The 18,568-nt window shown below is 42.7% G+C and overlaps 1 pseudogene; it reads left to right on the top strand.

The window, feature by feature from the left end:
* The window catches only part of LOC102906553 (amyloid beta precursor like protein 2 pseudogene), a 63,050-nt pseudogene extending 58,385 nt beyond the window's left edge, over window positions 1-4,665 (top strand).
* The last annotated feature ends 13,903 nt before the right edge of the window (window positions 4,666-18,568 follow it).

Here is an 18,568-nt window from a genome sequence, read left to right as displayed (position 1 = left end):
TTCCTGGTATAGTAGGCTCCAGGATGGTCCAGCTCTGTCCTGTGAGTATCTGACTGTTTCTGAACCAGAGGACCAGAAAATGCTCTGGAATCATACCTTATTCAATTCATCTTGACAATCACAAAGCTATTTGACCCTTGACCTCCCTTTATGCTCTGTGTGGTTTTTCTCTTGGCTTTTCTTTAAGGCACGATGATCTTACTATGTTATCCAAGCTGGCCTTGAACTTATGGACTTAGTTCTCCTCAGCCTTGAGTACAGCTGAGAATATAGGCAAGTGCTGTGGGATGGTCTGTATGTCAAATTACTCTGATTGGTCAATAAATAAAACACTGATTGGCCAGTGGCTAGGCAGGAAGTATAGGCGGGACTAAAAGAGAGGAGAAAAGAAAGAACAGGAAGGTGGAGGGAGACACTGCCAGCCGCCGCCATGACAAGCAGCATGTGAAGATGCCTGTAAGCCAAGAGCCACGTGGCAAGGTATAGACTTATGGTAATGGATTAATTTAAGCTATAAGAACAGTTAGCAAGAAGCCTGCCATGGCCATACAGTTTGTAAACAATATAAGTCTCTGTGTTTACTTGGTTGGGTCTGAGCGGCTGTGGGACTGGCGGGTGACAGAGATTTGTCCTGACTGTGGGCAAGGCAGGAAAACTCTAGCTACAGGCATGTCCCATCACATCTGGCTCATATCTGTTTCTTAATTGTTTCAAACCCAGGCAGCACAGATCAGCACCCTGCTTGGGCTTTTTTGAAGCTTTTCTGAAACCTGTCTTTACATCTTGTTTTTCTTCTGGGTAGGTTAGAGCCAGGCAAAGCAATATATTTCCATCCGGGAGGTTTCTTAATTGTTCCTCAAATAGTACTGGTACTAGATGCCAAAAAAAAGTCAGAAATGATGCACTTAGAATATGGCTTTAGTTTAGTGGCATTGTGCCCTCTATGAAGGGATACTAGTCAAGGTCATCTTTGTGTAGCCCATGAATTCCATAAGCCTGCTGTCAAAGTTCTTTCTTAACTAGTGGGCACAAAGCCTATGGAAGCTCCACAGACAAGATGCTAGATATTTTCTAGAACTTCAGATCAACTATTTTTCCCATAGTAGTACCACTATCAACCTTAAATTTATGGTGAACTAAAAAAGAGCAATCATGATTAGCTATGTAGTGTGCAAGGACATAGGGCAGCCAAAATGATGAATTCAACACTTCAAATGGGTCATCGCCATATCAGCTCTCTTCCCCTATTAGCATGAACTGTTTAGGCACATTTGCTATACAAAGCTCTATGTTGATACCCTTTCCCCTATAGTTCCCATAGTGCTGTGAGCAGGAATTGCCAATATTCTTTTGTAGGTGAAAGAACTGAGGTTTAACGAAATTAAAGTGTCTTTTCCAGGCCCCTTGATAATGATGCAACTAAGGAACCAGGCTCCTAGCAACAATCCCTTTCCTCTTTCTCCTGTTGTATCACGTGAACCTTGAATCTGGTTGTGTATCCAGTTCAGGAGCCACACTATCTAAGATGCCTGACTCCAAGTGTTTTCACAAGGTATCCAGTTTAAACCTCATGCAATGCTACATGAGTCATATTATCACCTTAAGTAGACAAGAATTAGGAAGTAGAAGAGATGTATTTGATCTTCAGCTACACAGAGCTGACATTTGAACCCTAGTTTTAACCCAAGTCAAAACTTGATACATTATGGTTTAAAAAGCTTTGATGGCAATAATTCCTTATCCATGGCCTTTGAGCCTGCCAGTCTTGTCTGAGGTAACTGGCAGGCCACAGAGAGGACACTGCCAACAGAGCTCAGTGCACCAAACAGCACAGCCACTTGGATTTTCAGCCTGCTTGCATTTCCAATGGGAGCGTTTGCTATATTTAAGCCCTAGTGAATTCTTCTGACTCCCATTGCAGACAGTTATTTGCTACAATATGATGACAGCATATTTCTCTTTTGGAATGTGGAATGGAAGGGCTGAAGTAATGGTCAGTCCTCCCCCTTGTGATGAAAAGAGAAAGCTGGGAGAACATAGCAGCTTTGACGTTTGTCAGCTTGTTAGCAGGAGTCTTCAGGACACATCTTTATTTCTGTAGTCAGCCCTCGTTGGTGCTAACAAAAAGTGACTGCAGTCTGGGCATAGAGGAAATTTCATTACTGTGTTAAAAATAATCAAATAAAGAGACTGAGAAGTAAAGCCAAGTTGGACTGGCTAAATGTAAGACAAGCCATGCTTAGGTTACTTAAGGAGTAACAACTGCTGTTTTGAAAAGCAGTTATTTGGAGGACATTCCATGAATGGAAATATTGAGTATCATCTATATTGTGCTGAGCAGTGAGGAGATACCTGCTTCGAGGCTAATATGATAATGGCTTCATGAGAGACTGGAGGAAAGGCAACTAGGAATATACTTTCCGACTTTTTTGGTTTTGTTCAGTTAAAAATAAAAGCCTCATTAGAGAGTTTTAAGTGAATTATATTTCTACATTTCTCTTGCAATTAATTTTTATGCAGCCCAATTGTAATTTGCAAGTAAGATGCTTTTGCCCTGAGCAGGGTGGCATGAGTCAGCTGAGGACCAGCAGAGGGCAGTGCTGAGCTGAAGCTGGCTCAGGCACTTACTTGGGGCTATAAAATTGCGCTTATTATTAAATGAAATCTTACGGCTAACTTAGCCACAGAGGAAATTAAACTGCTAATTATGTGTGTTTAAGCCACTAAAAAGGGCCCAGTTGTTGCTCCATATTTCAGGAAACACCTCCTCATCTCTAGATTTAAAATATATAATTATGCCTAGAAATAGTACCTATTAACAATTATATACAATATTTTTTAAATTTTTAGACTTATCTGTTTTCATAGCCTGTCTCTTTTTAACCAAATAAACAACAGATTGGTGACTTTAGTATTGTGATTTCTTTAATAGAGCACATCAGTGACTTTAAATGAGTAACACACGCTCAAATTATATACAGGTCAGAGTTCTAAAGGATTGTTTTTATGGCATTTTCTTGAAAAACAAACAAACAAAAAAATGAGGATTTCTGTTGAGGCAAAAATGTGCAAACCTGGAAAGGGCCAGGCTGGTTTTCTGGAAAGAAAAATGATGATTCAACTGTGCATGCATTTAGACAGGTAATGTCATTGTCAAACTAACCTCATAACCATGAAGTACAACAGACATCTCAGGGAAGATGAAAAGTCAAGGACCAGCCAAGACTGGGTTGGGTACTGTGCCTTGCAGCTTGGAAGCTATCTGTGCATCACCACACAAGCCAAGGGGAGAGAAATTTGATGCTTGGTAGTAACAAAAATATAAATAGGAATTGGCTGTGAGTATCTGTCAGCTTAATGATCTATGTGGCTCAGACCCTTAAGTTTCCAACCGAGTTTTCATTTTTCTATTATTCAGGATCTGGTTTCTCATAGTGTTTCCTGAGGCCAGCTGGGGTACCTTTCCCCCTTCTAGATAGGAATCTGCATCCTAACAAGTCTGCAAAGGATACAGTTGCACCCTCAAATTTGAAGAGCACTATGTTGGGTCTTACATCTATAGTTTAATTTCTCACCGAAGTTTATTTCCCACCACTTTAATATAGGAATGGCTCATAAAACCTCACCTCACTCATTTGCAATTAATTAAAGGAAGTTTTGGGTTGTTAAGTGTGTGTGTGTGTGTGTGTGTGTGTGTGTGTGTGTGTGTGTGTGCCAATTGCTGCTGTTTCCCACTTTGTGACAAACAAAACATTTGAAAATCTAATGGATTTGTTTTTCCAGCTGGACCTAACACACTGGACTTTCCTAACTTCAAGAGAATCCTGGAAGGATGAATGCCACCTACAACATGCTCTTGAAGATTTACTTTCTGCGGGTGGCCCTGCTGAGAGTGAGCTCCCGGGGTCACCACCCTGTCATGGCTCTTCTGTCCACTTTACTGCATGCCTTTTATGGGTCTCATGAAAAAATGATAATGACCCGTTTTCTTACCCATCAAAAGCTATAAACCAGAAGCCTCTCCCACGTTCCTGGAGCAAGAAGGGCAGTGTGGCTAAGTCAGCCTGTCAGAGTGACGAGGCTCTCCACCTTGGCAAGTGAGATTAGTCTAAATCAAATACTTCCCAGCTTGCCAATTGCAACTAATTCCCTTGAGGGAGTACAAGAGCTACGCGAAGCGTTTGGTAAGGCCAGGCAGGTAAAACCATCTTCTAATCTTGTTAAAGTCTTGTGCTGCCGGGCTCTGTGATGGACTCAGAAATCGCTACACATCCTCAGCCCCATGTTATAAAGAAATGCAGCTTTCAAGGACTGAAGACAAAATCTTCCCTGCTACATAGCGGATAGCGAGGTTCTGTGTAGACAGCCCCACCGCCTTGGATAAACTGCACCCCACGTTGTCTTCCTGCCTCTGTGCCAGGAATAATCAAAGGATCTAAGCTGCCAGGCTTTGCAAGCCGTGAGCTGAAATCCTTAGGCAACAAACAAGAGTGGCTTATGCCTGCCTGTGTGCAGACTGTGGGCTGTGGAAGAGGCAGGCTCGGAGGCTGGCGCAACTTGTGTGCCTCCTGGATGGCTGCTGACAGGGAGGACCCACGCCTGCTGCACACTCAGAGTGGACACCTGAGGCCCACAGGCCAGGAGCAGGAAGGACTTCCCGGATGACACAGCAGGGTGTGTCAGTTACCTCTCCTTTCCTCCTGAAGCAGAAAGATAGGAATGAAGCCCACAGGTCCAGCCTTCTCCATTTAGAAAAGAAACTGCAGCAGAAATATGCGATTTTCTTTTGCTTTGTGAGTCCTGGCCGCCCCAGCACCCCAAGCCCTCCTTTCTCCTTCCTAGCTTTTTAATAGGAACACATGAGGCCGCAGTGAACTGGAGAATGAGGTGTTCTGGGGGGGGGGGAGGGCTTTTAACCATGTTTTCTTTGTTTTTAAAATCAGGCTTATTGCAATTGATTTTACTTCCATGCAATGAAGTTCACTTGTTTTAATACACAGTTCTATGAGCTTCGATAAGCAAGCACCACAGTGATGAACATCTAGAACACTCTTGCTTATCCCTAACATCAATTGCTCCCCCTTACAGCCATCTCTCACCTCAACTCCCAACCCGTCTCTTTTCTGTCCCCAAAGCGTTATCTTGAGTTCTTAGGTTTACTTATTTTTACAGCCTTTCTTCTTTCCCAGGACCTGGAACAGAGGTCAATTAGCATAGTCAGAGGGAGAGGGCCGCATACAGCAGGCAAGCACAGGTTCTGATCCAGCTCTGCCTCCAGGCTCCTGCTGACTTGGAAGACACTGTCACTCACTTAAACCTACTATCTCATCCCCTAACTGCCAAGGCAATGGTCTGCAGCAATTATTTGTACAGGTAGTACTGACTACTTGCGGAGGGAGCATAAGCCACTGAGCTGCCATCCTAGGAGGCAGTGTCTAATCTCTCTCCTTGTCACTCTCTAATTAATCTTTGAGAGCAGGATCTTAAATCACATGCATTTGATCTTCTGCCATGCCTATCACAGTACATGATAAGGGAATTACCAACTGCACCATGATATCTTAGGTACTTGTAGCCATCATCTTATTTGAATGTATGTTTCAAAGATTTATATGAGTGTTTGTTTGGTTTCACAATTTGCTTTTCTGCTTTCATTTACTAGTACAGCTAGATTTACCGTTATTTAACTAGTAAATTTTATTTCATTTCATAAGCAAATGGCCTGCTATCTTGAAACATGGTGTTTCCTAGGCTGGGTTTTGCTGCAACAATGTGTGTGCAATTCCATTGACTAGGAATGAAATTCACCAAGTAGGAAATGTTCTCCACTCAGGAGGGAAGGAGAGAGGTCGGGAGGAAACAGAAATAGGCAGGGATATTTCTTGATCTTTCTTTCTTTTTTCTTTTCTTTGGGGCTCAGGAGCAATGCAGCTAGCAAATGTTAACATCTGTTTATTAATTCTTGGTGAGAAATTAATGACTTCTCATTATTTTAATATTCTACTTTACATTATCTTATTATTTTAAAATTCAAATATAAAAATAAATACATACAAAAACATTAATGAGCATATTTCTATCCTGGAATGTATAGTGTTTACCAGCAGAACTGATTTTATTCTTTTGAATATTTCATTAGTAATTAATTTTTCCGAGGTAAGATCTTTGAGACATAAGCTAATTAATTGGGGAATAGAAAGTTGAGAGTCAGATTATATGGTAACTACCATTCCTTCATCAAGAACTCTTTTTTGCCGGGTTTTGCTGTGAGAGTCCAAGTGCATTTTCCTCCTCTTTTTGTTTTTGTTGTGAAGGTTAAAAAGGAGTGCTGTGTGCTGAGGCTGGTGTGGTGGCACAGGTCTCTGTCTTAGCTCCTGGAGGCAGAAGCAGGTGAAGCCTATATGTTTAAGGCCAGAATGCCTACATGGTTTGTAGCTAGAGTTTTCCTGCCTTACCCACAGTCAGGACAAATCTCTGTCACCTGCCAGTCCCACAGCCGCTCAGACCCAACCAAGTAAACACAGAGACTTATATTGCTTACAAACTGTATAGCCATGGCAGGCTTCTTGCTAACTGTTCTTATAGCTTAAATTAATCCATTTCCATAAATCTATACCTTGCCACGTGGCTCATGGCTTACAGGCATCTTCACATGCTGTTTGTCATGGCTGTGGCTGGCATTGGCTCCTTCTGCCTTCCTGTTCTTTCTTTTCTCCTCTCTGTTAGTCCCGCCTATACTTCCTGCCTAGCCACTGGCCAATCAGTATTTTATTTATTGACCAATCAGAGTAATTTGACATACATACCATCCCACAGCAATGGTGCAGTCTAGGCCAACATTAGCTATATAAGATTTTTGTCTGAAAAAAAGAAAAGGAAATATGCACAGAATGCCATTAAAAATAACTAGGTGAGGTTTCCATGCTAAAAACAACAAGTTCCTGAGACACCTGTCATTCATCTCGTCACAGCCTCTCTTGGTGTAGTTGGCCAACACAGGGGCCCAGGGAGGAATCATGGCCTTGACTGACCTTAGTCTTCATTTATTTTGGACAGGAAATATCTGAGCTTCAGGAATAGTTATGAATTTTATCCCATTCATTCATTTTAACGGTTTTTCCTGGTACTTAATCCCATCTTACCCTCTTTGGTGACAATACTTATCAGTATACTCTTGAGGTAGCTGAGAAAATAAACAAGGCTAAAAAAATACAAATCACAATAAGTTCCCCTGGCTGAGGTGGTAAGCAAGCATGTTTCTCCACCCCCTTATGGTCTGATTGCAAAATTCCTGCTGTAGTCATCCCCTAGGCTCATTACATTACTCACACCTGTCACACAGTACAAGATTCTGCCTTGCCACCCAATGCAGAATAGATGCCATTTTCTTGCTAGACAAGCTTTATTCTAGGGAGACCATTTGCTTTCTGAAAAAAAAATTTGGCTCCAAAATGGTCCTGATCAAGATGACCTGAGAAGACATGGACTTCAAGTCAAGAAAGTCTGTGACTGTGTTTTATATGCGGAGAAGCTGAATATACAAAATACACCATAGAGTTGACCAGCAGGTACCTGAGAAAGACATGACTTTACAAGATATTTCTTCCTTTGGGGTCTGGAACATGTTCTCCCCAAGAACCTGACTTACCAGAACCAACAAATTATTATTCTCAAAATTGAGATTCGTTGGATGGGATTTGCGGCTGAACGGCATGTGTAGGACTATACCGAGTTAGATACAGCTTGACTCAACTATCATGAAGACCTGTAGGACAGGGCATAGGAGGGAGCAAGCCAGTGAGTCACATGGGATCAGCATGCAGTTTTGTTCTTCCAAGTGTGCTTCCACGACTTCTGTTGGTCCAGAGTTTAAAAAGTAATAACCACTGTGGGATGAAATTATTACATATATGGAATAATTTCCATTTTATAGCCAGAAAAGCTGAGTCACCACTTAGAAGTATTTGTTACTGATCTCATAATCAGTCAGTTGCAGACTGTCTAGTACTGTCAATAAGAATTCCCAAGCAGACTTTCTCTCTACACAGTAATGAACCACTTCCCTGCTTCCTAATGTGCCACATGTCGTCCCCAACTTGTCCTTCCATGATGCTTTAAGCACTAGGTCACTGTGTCACAATGCAGTGTCAAAATGTCATCGTCATATTGGCTGGATGATGACAGCAGGACACAAGCCAAGAGGTGCAGCAACAGAGGGACGTCTTCATCACACAGCACATAGATGGCATTACAGGCTGAATTAGTGGTTGTAAAAGGTGATTTTGAGTACTATACAAAGTAAAAAGTAAAACTACCTTATTCCAGCAGCCAAGTAGTTTGTCATTTATTTTCTGGCCTCTACTTTCCATCTTGATCTCATATTTTATTTATAGCATGAAACCTTGAAGAATAAAATAGCACCCTTTTTCCCCTTTGGTTTTTTGAGACAAGGTTTCTCTGCAGCAGAGCCCTGGCTTTCCTGGAACTCTCCATGTAGACCAATCTGGCCTCAGATTCAGAAATCCTCCTGTCTCTGTGCCCACAAGTGCTGAGATTAAAGGGCTATGCCTCCACCACCTGGCTAAAAGAACATTTAAAAAAAAAGACTTTTTTTCATTTATGTGTTATGTGTCTGTGTGAATGGATGCCATGTGTGTGCGTGGGCCCAGGGAAGTCCAAAGAGGGCACCAGACCTAGAATCGGAGCTAGAATTAGGGGGGTTTGTGAGCTGTTCAGTGTGGGTGTGTGCTGGGAGCTGAATTCAGTTTTATAAGAACAGAAAGTGTGGAGCTATACTTTTGCTAATAATATAATTGAACGTACATTGTTGCTCAAAAATCATATCTCTTTACTTTTCTATAATGAATACATATAGCTAATATGTTATATGCAAAACAGTACCAAGCATACATGTGTGTGTATAGATATACAATCATATAATACACACAGTTTGGTCAAGGACAGATTATGTATGTGATAATAGTCCCATAAAACTATAGCAGAGTTGCCGATTGGTGCCAAGGCCACTGTGATATCGCAGCACAGCTCTTGCGTATTTGTAGTGATGGCGGTACAAGCATACTCACTGTGCCAACTGTATAGAAGGATGTCACATACAATTATGTACAGTGCATAATACATGATCATGAAAGTCAATGACTATGTTACTGGTTGTGTGTACTATGTTGTATTTGGTTACTATTTTAATGTAATCTTTATTTTAAAAAAAGTTTATTTGGACCACCAAGGTGCATCAGTGTTAAAGATCCCTTCCACACAAGTGGTTGACATAAGTTTGATCCCCAGAACCCACATAAAGGTAGAAAGAGAGAACCGACTTTACAATTTTGTTGTTCTCTGACCTCCATGTGTGCACCTTTGCAAGCCCTGGCATCATGCACTTTCTCACACAATAATAAATCAGTAACTCCTCTTACCTTTTATTCAGTTCACTATCCATGTTTCTCTTGGCATTCTCCTCATCCAAACTCCAACTGGAACAGCTTGTTAATGTCTACTTATAGCATTCTAGGGCTTTTCCAGCCCGAAGTTCCTAAACTGTCCACATTCCCCTGCAAACCAGCTCTGAAGACTTCAAGACCATGGCATCAGGTGGGTCAGAGCAACCTCTGGCTCCTGGTATCAGCTTTCTGTATTGGTTTCCTTTCAGCTGTGACAAAGTACAAAACAAAAGCTGTAGAAAGGGGCTGGAGAGATGGATCAGGAGATAACAGCAATGACTGCTCTTCTAGAGGATCTGAGTTCAGTTCCTAGAAACCCATCAAGTGCCTCACAATTGCCTATAAGTTGGATTCTGACACCCTCTTCTGGCTTTATTAGCCAACTCTATGCAGGTGGTATACATAAAAGTCTCTCAGGCACAGACACATGCACACACACACACACACACACACACACACACACACACGCACACACACAATTTTTGTTTTGGTTTGGTTTAAGAAATGGTGTATTTTGGCTTACAGTTTTCACAGTGGGGAAGGCACCATCTCAGGAGTGTGAGACATTTCATCACCCTGCCTATGCAGTCAGGAAGCAAAGTGAAGAGTCCTGGTGCTCAGCTTCTTTCTAGGTTTTATTCATTCCAGAACCCAGTCCCTGGAATCATGCTAAACACAGTTAGGATGGATCCTCCCACCTCAATTAACCCAATCTAGAAACTCCCTCATTGATATGCCCAGGGATTTGTCTCCAGGGATTCTAGATCCAGTCAAGTTGACAAGTATTGATCATCATACTATGTTTCACTAGCAGCCAGGTACCACATGTGGACTATATCACTTCACTTGTGCTTGGTGTAGTTTTAGAGGGGGTATGGTAAGCTAACTCTTGAGATGAGTAGGAAGGAAAGCTTGCTTCACTGAAACTCAAAACTCAGCAACTCTGGCTCAGGGACTTGCTTGGTGGAATAGCTTCTGGAATTAAGTGATTCTAAGAGCATGGTGCTCCTCATCCTGACATCTTCTATTCCCTCTTTGAAGGTTGGGCTTTTAGGTAGCAGACCTGTGTCATAGTCTCACAGATGTCTCTCTCAACCATCTTAACCTCTCTATCCTCACCTTCTGTTAACCTTGGACCCACAAATCTACTGACCTTCTAATCGCATCTTGACATCTGACATTTGCTCCTCAACAGACCCAAACTTTCACATCATAAGTCAAGGAAAGCACTAATCATGTTATATTCTGCCCACCCAACCAAGCACAAACACACACACACACACACACACACACACACACACACACACACACACACACACACACACACATATATATACCACAACACACATACATGTCCAAGACACACACAAACACACATACATGTCCATGACACATGTATACTATCCTAGGTTGATTTGATTTTCTTCACCTTGTCCTCCCCTTTTTAGACATAAGGATTGCTCCCTTCTGAGCCTTATTCTCATAGAATGATGATGACTGATAATGTATCTTTTAAGTAAGATGTAGTCTTTTGACATTTTGATTATATGTTATATTTTTGGTTAATATAATACTTGGAACAGTAAAGAGGCTAGGAACTCTTGATGATCTTTAAAGATAACATCCAACCTTAGGAATCGTAGTGTACAGTTGGGAAGGTATTTTGGCCTCAGAGGTCCCTCACACCACAAAAATAGCTGTGTTGAGTTACTTCTCAGTGTGTGGCCATCCCTTGAATCTTCACCTTTACACTGGTACCTTCAGTGCAACAACCAATGCTGGGAACACTTCCCTCCCCAACTGGCCTTTATAAAGCCACTTCTTGCCATATGAAGGAAAAAAAGGTCTCTTTAAATGTGGTATTGGCTTGAGCTCTGTGGAGTTATGATTTAGAAGACATTAGTCTACTTGGTGCTGTTGTTTAGTATAAGTAGGGTGTGCCCCTCTGATATACTTCAAGCACACACAAGAGAGGAAAGCTGGAAATGCAGAGAAAATTCCAGGAATAACCAAAAAGGGACAGTGGTTATTAGCCTCTGCATCTAAGCTAACCTGGGGAATCGGCTGATTTCTGAAACTAGGAACTGCATCACAAGGGTGCTGAAGTGTGAACCATCTAGTGGTTACCATCTGTGGCAGATAAAATAGTTCTTTTCAATTTTTCCCAAAATATTCAAGATAGTTCAGAAAGAATTAATGTGATTAGATGGGTATTGAGATGATCATTAAAAAAAAAAACTGATGTGTCAAAATTTCAAGTTGGGCTTAATTGTCTCTCCACATAGCTTCAATTAATTTATTTACTCACTCTCCAATTTATTAAATTTGGAAACTTTACAACTCACTTCAAATGATTAGTAATGATAGCAGTTGCTAGGAAAATAAAGAATGATGTGGAAGAGTCCCTTCCTGCATTAGCCAAGAATTAATTACATGGAATGCAAGGAATGAACAACCTTCTTCAGCAGTGCTGGTTGAGGGAATATCCATTTAAGTTCTTCATATGGCAATATAAAGAATGGCAACATAAACAGTACACAAAAAAAGTTAATAAATAAGTGGTGAACCAGCATTGCAAATCAACCATTCGAGCTATTGGTGGACTTCATCACTGGTGAAATTATATATTCAGCCTACGGAACATAATTCACCCAACTTTTCCTCTTAGCATGTGAATTAACTCGAATGCCTCAGGCAGAGCGATGAGTAAGATGACAGATATAATGGCTGGCTGTTGTTAAAGAAAAAGTCCCAGGTTGTTAGTTATTTGCATCCAGACTCACCCTATCTTTTTTATATTAAGTTCTATTTTAGCTTGTTCTCCCCAGGCAAGTGGGTTTTATCTTCCCCTTGAGTCTTTGCCTACCTGATCCATTAATGATGCCACCCATCTCTTCAGATGCAATCAATGTTTTTATTTTTTTATTTTATTTTATTTATTTATTTATTTATTTTGTATGTGTGTCTTCCTTAACCAACCTACCTATCTAAACAGGATTCCCAATAGGTCCTGTATTCTTAATCAAACAAGCAAATAAACAAATTATAGCTCAGCACATTTCATGGATAAATGAAGTTTTTTTGAGGGTAGCATACAGAACATACCTTGTCATAGCTTACTGGAGTAGGCTCTGGTTGGCTTCCAGCTTTTCTATCCCTATATGCCTGCTTATGCCTGTGAGAGAAAAAGGAAGCTGAGAGAGTCACTAGCCAAGATTTCAAGGGAGGCCCTATGATCTGGCCATGTGAAATAAATGGCAGCTCCTGCTGGGACTGAGCCTGATCAGGCTAACTCTGTTATCTCCAGGTAATCCTCACTCAGATCTGGATTGTGCCTTTGAATTTATACCTGAAACCCAGTTTTAGTAATGTCTCATTGTTAACTAAAACTCACTTATACAATTTAAATGTGAATCTCACACAAACATTATAATTATCTTTCTACATGTGATTAATGACTAAAGGTCTGTAATATTGTGTATGGTTGTTTTTAATATGTACCGAGTTTGTTCAGGAACTCATCTCTAGTTTGGTGAAAAAACTTAGTTGTCAAACGGGCTTGGCTCCTTTGAGGACACACATTGTGCATCTGTAGAACAACTGTGAGACAGGAAATCATCACTGTATTCTTGGAGTTCTCGTTCTCCCATTGCCTCCAGTCACAGCTCTTCCTATGGAAGGGAGAAGGAATGGCTGCTGGAGAACTCATGAAATTCTAGATTCTAAGGAAATCCAGATTGTGTGGTCAGTTTCCTGTCACTGTCACAGATATTTGAGAATACTCCTTTATAAAGAAAAAAGGTGGACCCCATTGTCTTGAGCAAAGCTGGAGGATGTGACAAATCAAAACACCTTACCACATGATGAGGACCCAGTGAGGAAGAGATCGGGGCTCTGTGATGAAGCTATAATGACGGGCACTTAGGAAGTGAGAAGTCAGTCACAGCACTGATGCCCTAGTTTTTCCACTGGCTTCCAATAACTCCATGTCCTAGGCAACAAACCTTTAGCACATGGACTTTCCAGGGATGCTTAAGACCCAAACTATAGCAAGGTTATTTTTGTCATTAGAATGCCATGAATTAGGACCATAATGTTTGCTCAATGGTGTATTGGTTATCTTCTCATCACTCTGATCAAGTACCTAAGGCAACGTTTGGGAGGAATGGTTAGTTTGGCTCACTGTTTAACAGCAGAGGGGGACACTGGACTGTGCGTGGTGGGACTCACTCCAGTTTTTAGTGGGGGAGTGTGAAATAATGACTTGTTACATCTTCATTGACAGTGAGTCAGTGGGGAAGACCATAACCCGTAGGCCCACCTCCAATAACCCACTCTTTTCTCAAGTCCCAGACTCCTCAGTGTTCTAGGATTCTCCCAAAAGCACTGCCAGCTGGGGAACAAGTGTTCAGACATTGAGCCTGTTGGGTACATCTCACATACAAACAGTAATAACTAGTGTGTGAGTATAAAGATCACATACTGCAAAACCTTAAGTATGAATAAAACTCCTAGTGGTCATATATGAAGAAGAAAAGGTACTGGGTAACATATTTCAACTTTCTATCTTTTTTTTCAAATTTAACTTTTTATTGTTTATTTGTGGATTTTACATCATACATCTCGATCCTACTCATGTCCCAGTACCTTCCCATTTGTCCTCTACCCTTGCATGCCCCCACCCCCACAAGATAAAACAAGATATAATTTAAAAGAAAAGAGAAGAAAAATCTCTCATAGCAGAAGCTGTAGTGCAACACGGTGAGTCACACAGGCCTTTAGTCTATATAGTGTTACTTGCAAGTATTCATTGCATTGGATTGCTGATCTGGTTTGAGGTCTCTGGTTTTTGCTACATCATCAACACTGGGCCCTCACTGGGGCTTCCTCTTGTATATCCTGTTGTTGTCCTGTGTCATGGAGATCCTGTAACTCTGAGCCTGCTGAACCAGCCCCTTCATGTGCTCTGGCAGATCATAGATAGGGTGGATGATAGGATGGACCAACTCATAACTCTGGTTCTGAGTCTGGGTGGTTGCTGGGTTGGTCAGCCTTCCAGCTTTCCTTCATCCTCAATGCCAGGATGAGCTCTCCAGTATTGCCCCAGCTAGCTCACCCTATTTAGTAAGCAGCAAGGGGGAGAGAGTGATTTTCCTGCTCTCATGTCCTTGGAGCCAGCTCCCTCACACCTACCCCACCATGGCCAGCTCTACTGTGTTGCCTAGTCGAGGTATAGGGGCCACTCTGCCTAGTGCTGCAGCTGGTCAGAGGCAGGGCAGTTCACTCACGCTAGTGACCTCAGGGATTGGCTCTCCAACCTACCACAGGCCTCAAGGCTGCTTCTCTCTCTTGCCCACATCACCATATGAAGGTGAAGGGCAGGACTTGGTCTCTCACACTCATGTTCGCAGGGCCAGCTCCCCATGCCTCTATCAACAGGATCAGCTCTACTGTGTTGCCCAGGCCAGGTACAGGACCCACTCCCTCTAGTTCTGTATCTGGTGAGGGGTAGGATCAGCTCTCTTGGCTGACACAAGTAGCAAGGAGTGACAGGAGAGGGCATCTTTCCCTCCCCCTCACCACCACATGTCAGACAAAGGTTGCAGGCCCAGTTCTGCTATCCTCACCACCTCAGGGCAGGCTCACCTGTGACCTCACCAGCAGGGTTGACACTACTATGATGCCCAGGTAAGGTGCAGGACCCGTTCTCCTTAGTGCTGTAGACAGCAGGGATCAAGGGGGAAGGGGGCCATCTCTCCCCACCCACGCTGCATGACAGATGAGAAGTGGGGCCAGCTCTCCCACACTTACACCCTCGGGGTTGGTTCACTCGCACCATCACCAGCAGGGGCAGTTCTACTGAATTGTCCAGGTGAGGTGCAGGGCCTGTTTTCCCGAATGCTGCCATCAGTGAAATGCCGAGCCAGCTTATTCGTTCTCCGGACCTCAGGGCCAGCTCTCTCACCAGCCACAGGAGGTAAGGGGTTGAGGGGAAAACATCTCTCCCTTGTTCACATCCTCCATATAGCAGATGAGGGGCAGGACCAGATCTCCCATGCTCACATTCTCAGGGCCAAATCTCCCACATCCTTGTCAATAAAGTCAGCTCCATTGTGCTGCCCAGATGAGGGGCGGGGCCTAATCTCCTTATTGCTACAGTTGGTGAGGGGCTAGGTCAGTTCTCCCATCAGCCACAAGTGGTGAGAGGTGCAGTGGAGCTGTCTTTCCCTTGGCCTCACCATCACATGGCAGACGGGGTATGAGGGGAAAGGGGGAGGACCAGCCTACCCATTCTCATGCCCTCAGGGCCAGCCTGCCCATGCCCTACCAACAGGGTCAGCTCTGTCATACTGTCCAGGTGAGGTTCAGGATCCACTTGCTGTCTCCAGTGCTGCAGCCAGTGAGGGGTAGGATCATTTCACCATACTGTTGCACCAGTGAGGGACAGATCCAACTCTGTGCAACCCTATCCTCTCAGCCTTCAGTGGTAACACCAGCCAAGGATATCAATACAGACCAGAGCTGCAGCAGGGCCACAGGTGTAGGCATGGACCTTGGCCTCAGCTCAGGCCTGAACAGCAGCACCATGGCCCCAGGTGGCATGCAGGCCACCCACATCAGCCTGTTCCTCACTGCCTTTGCCTCTTCAGATCTGCCTCTCTCCAAAGAACATGAACCATTTTATTTTTCTCTCTCTTCCCTACCCCACCATGTGTTTGTTCACCATAATATATTTGCTCACCATAATAGAGCCCATCTGGTGCCAGGTAGGCCCATGTTTTCTCTTCCAAGCCCAGGGCAGAGATATCCTTACAGTCATGTGGATCTCTGTCTCCCTCTCAGTCTTACTGGTGCTGTGCAGGTGCCTATCTTCTGCTCCAGGTCACAATATAAAGCTTCCAACAAAAGTTATTTATTCAGACATCTGGACTAGTGAGGTGATTCTGCTGAAAGAGCATAATGGTGCCAGACAGCTCAGCACCAGAGGTACCAGGCAGGCTCATAGGTGAATTCTTCCTGCCCCAAGTCTAGGCACCTGGGGCAGAGCTGTGTTGGTCCTGCAGAGCCCACCAGCCTAGAAATACCAAGTGGTTCCTCAACTTTCTGTCATTATAAACCACTTGATATATTTTGTAACTCTCTCTTTGAATACTGTTTTCTAGAGATGGGATTATAATCTTCACTTCTGAATGTCAAGGGCCAAGTATGGTGGGTACATAAGTTATGAAATGTATTTGTTGACAGGAACTTGGTAGATGAGTATCTTTGGATTTGTGGAGTAGATTATGTGCAGTGAATGCACGCCTGCTCTAGGAATCCTAACTGGGGATGCAGGAAAATTCTTTCCATGCCAGTGATGAAGCACACGACAAAGTTAACATACATAATATGTAGTACACCTTACATATTATGTTAAATATTTGTCACTAACTGTTTTGCTTCATCACATACCTGCCCTGTGGGATATTGTTATTAACATTAGCTTACAAATAAGGATATTGAGATATGGTAATATTTTTGCTATTGCTTGATACTTGCCCAACATCAGACTAAGTGAAGTCAAAGAGGAAGTCTGGCATTGTGTGAGAAATCCTCAACCATTGTCATCTATTGTTTCTTATAAATCATTGTTTCATTTGTGTACAAGGAAGTGGGTTAAGTGGATTTCATGGGCATAGTTTTGTACATGGGTATCACTGTGCTTTACTCTAACTCTACCCTCTTCCATTTGCCTCTTCTCCTCTTGCTCATCCTCTTTCTCATGAAAGAGTTCTCTCTTTATTCATGACAAACATATTCTATCACTTCTTTTTTGGGGGGAGGGGAGTTTAGAGACAGGGTTTCTCTGTGTAGTGTAGTGGGTAGCCATTCCAGCTTTGATCTGAAAGTTCCAACCCCCATTGAGGCTTCAGTAACTGTCACACCTACAAGGCAGGGCCAAGAGAGGGCCCTGAAGACCCGAGATCTGGATGCGCCACCCTCTCTTGGTTCCTGGACCCTGGATGCTAGAGGTAGACTGAGCAAAGTTCTCCAGAGAACACCGCCGGACTGCACTACGTCTTCCCCAGACCCTATAACCTACCTATCCCCTCATTTGTAAGTTATGCCACTAAATAAACCTCCCTTTTAACTACGTGGAGTGGCCTTAATAATTTCACCAATAGTGTAGTTTTGGTGCCTGTCTTGGATCTCACTCTGTAGACCAGGCTGGCCTTGAACTCACAGAGATCCTCCTGGCTCTGCCTCCTGAGTGCTGGGATTAAAGACGTGCATCATCACTGCCTGGCTATCACCCCTTCTTATTCCTTCTCTCCATTTAGACATTTTCTTCCTCTCTTTTAGTCTCCTTTTTACTTTCACATCCTATAAATACATACACTTGTATACATATGTATATAAACATACACATACATGTACACATGTAGACAAACATATACATATATACATATACATATATAAACATATGCACATGTAAAATATGCTAAGAATGCATATATCTACCTATATCTATATAAGCATACATGTGTACATGTATATATAAACATGCAGATATATGTATATGTACATGTTCATAAGCATACCAACATACATACATACATGAATGCATACATGTATACAAGCATACTATACACACATGCAAACATATATATGTAAGCATACATATGCACTAATGTATGCACACATGTATATACATACATGTGCATATATGATGCATTAAATCTAGGTTCCATATGTGAAAGAAAATGTGATATGAAGCTTTCTGACACTGGCTTATCTCCTTAATATAATAATCCCTAGTTCCACTCGCTTTTCTGCACGTGCCATAACTTCATTATTCTTTTTTTTAATTAAGAGATTTTCTATTCTTTTTACATGTCAACCACAGATTCCCCTGTCCTCCCTCCTCCCACCCTCCAGCCTTCCCTCCCAACCCACCACCCATTCCCTCCTCCAAGGCAAGGTCTCCCATGGGGAGTCAGCTCAGCTTGGTACATTCAGCTGAGGCAGGTCCAAGCCCCTCCTCCCTGTACCAAGGCTGCATAAGTTGTCACACCTTAGGCACTAGGTTCCAAAAAGCTGTCTCATGCACTAGGGACAGGTCCCAA

The sequence above is a fragment of the Peromyscus maniculatus genome, chromosome 1, assembly GCF_049852395.1.
Source record: "Peromyscus maniculatus bairdii isolate BWxNUB_F1_BW_parent chromosome 1, HU_Pman_BW_mat_3.1, whole genome shotgun sequence".
NCBI lineage: Eukaryota > Metazoa > Chordata > Mammalia > Rodentia > Cricetidae > Peromyscus > Peromyscus maniculatus.
The sequence above is the reverse complement of the archived record's forward strand: the minus strand, read 5'-3'. Positions and strand labels throughout refer to the sequence as shown.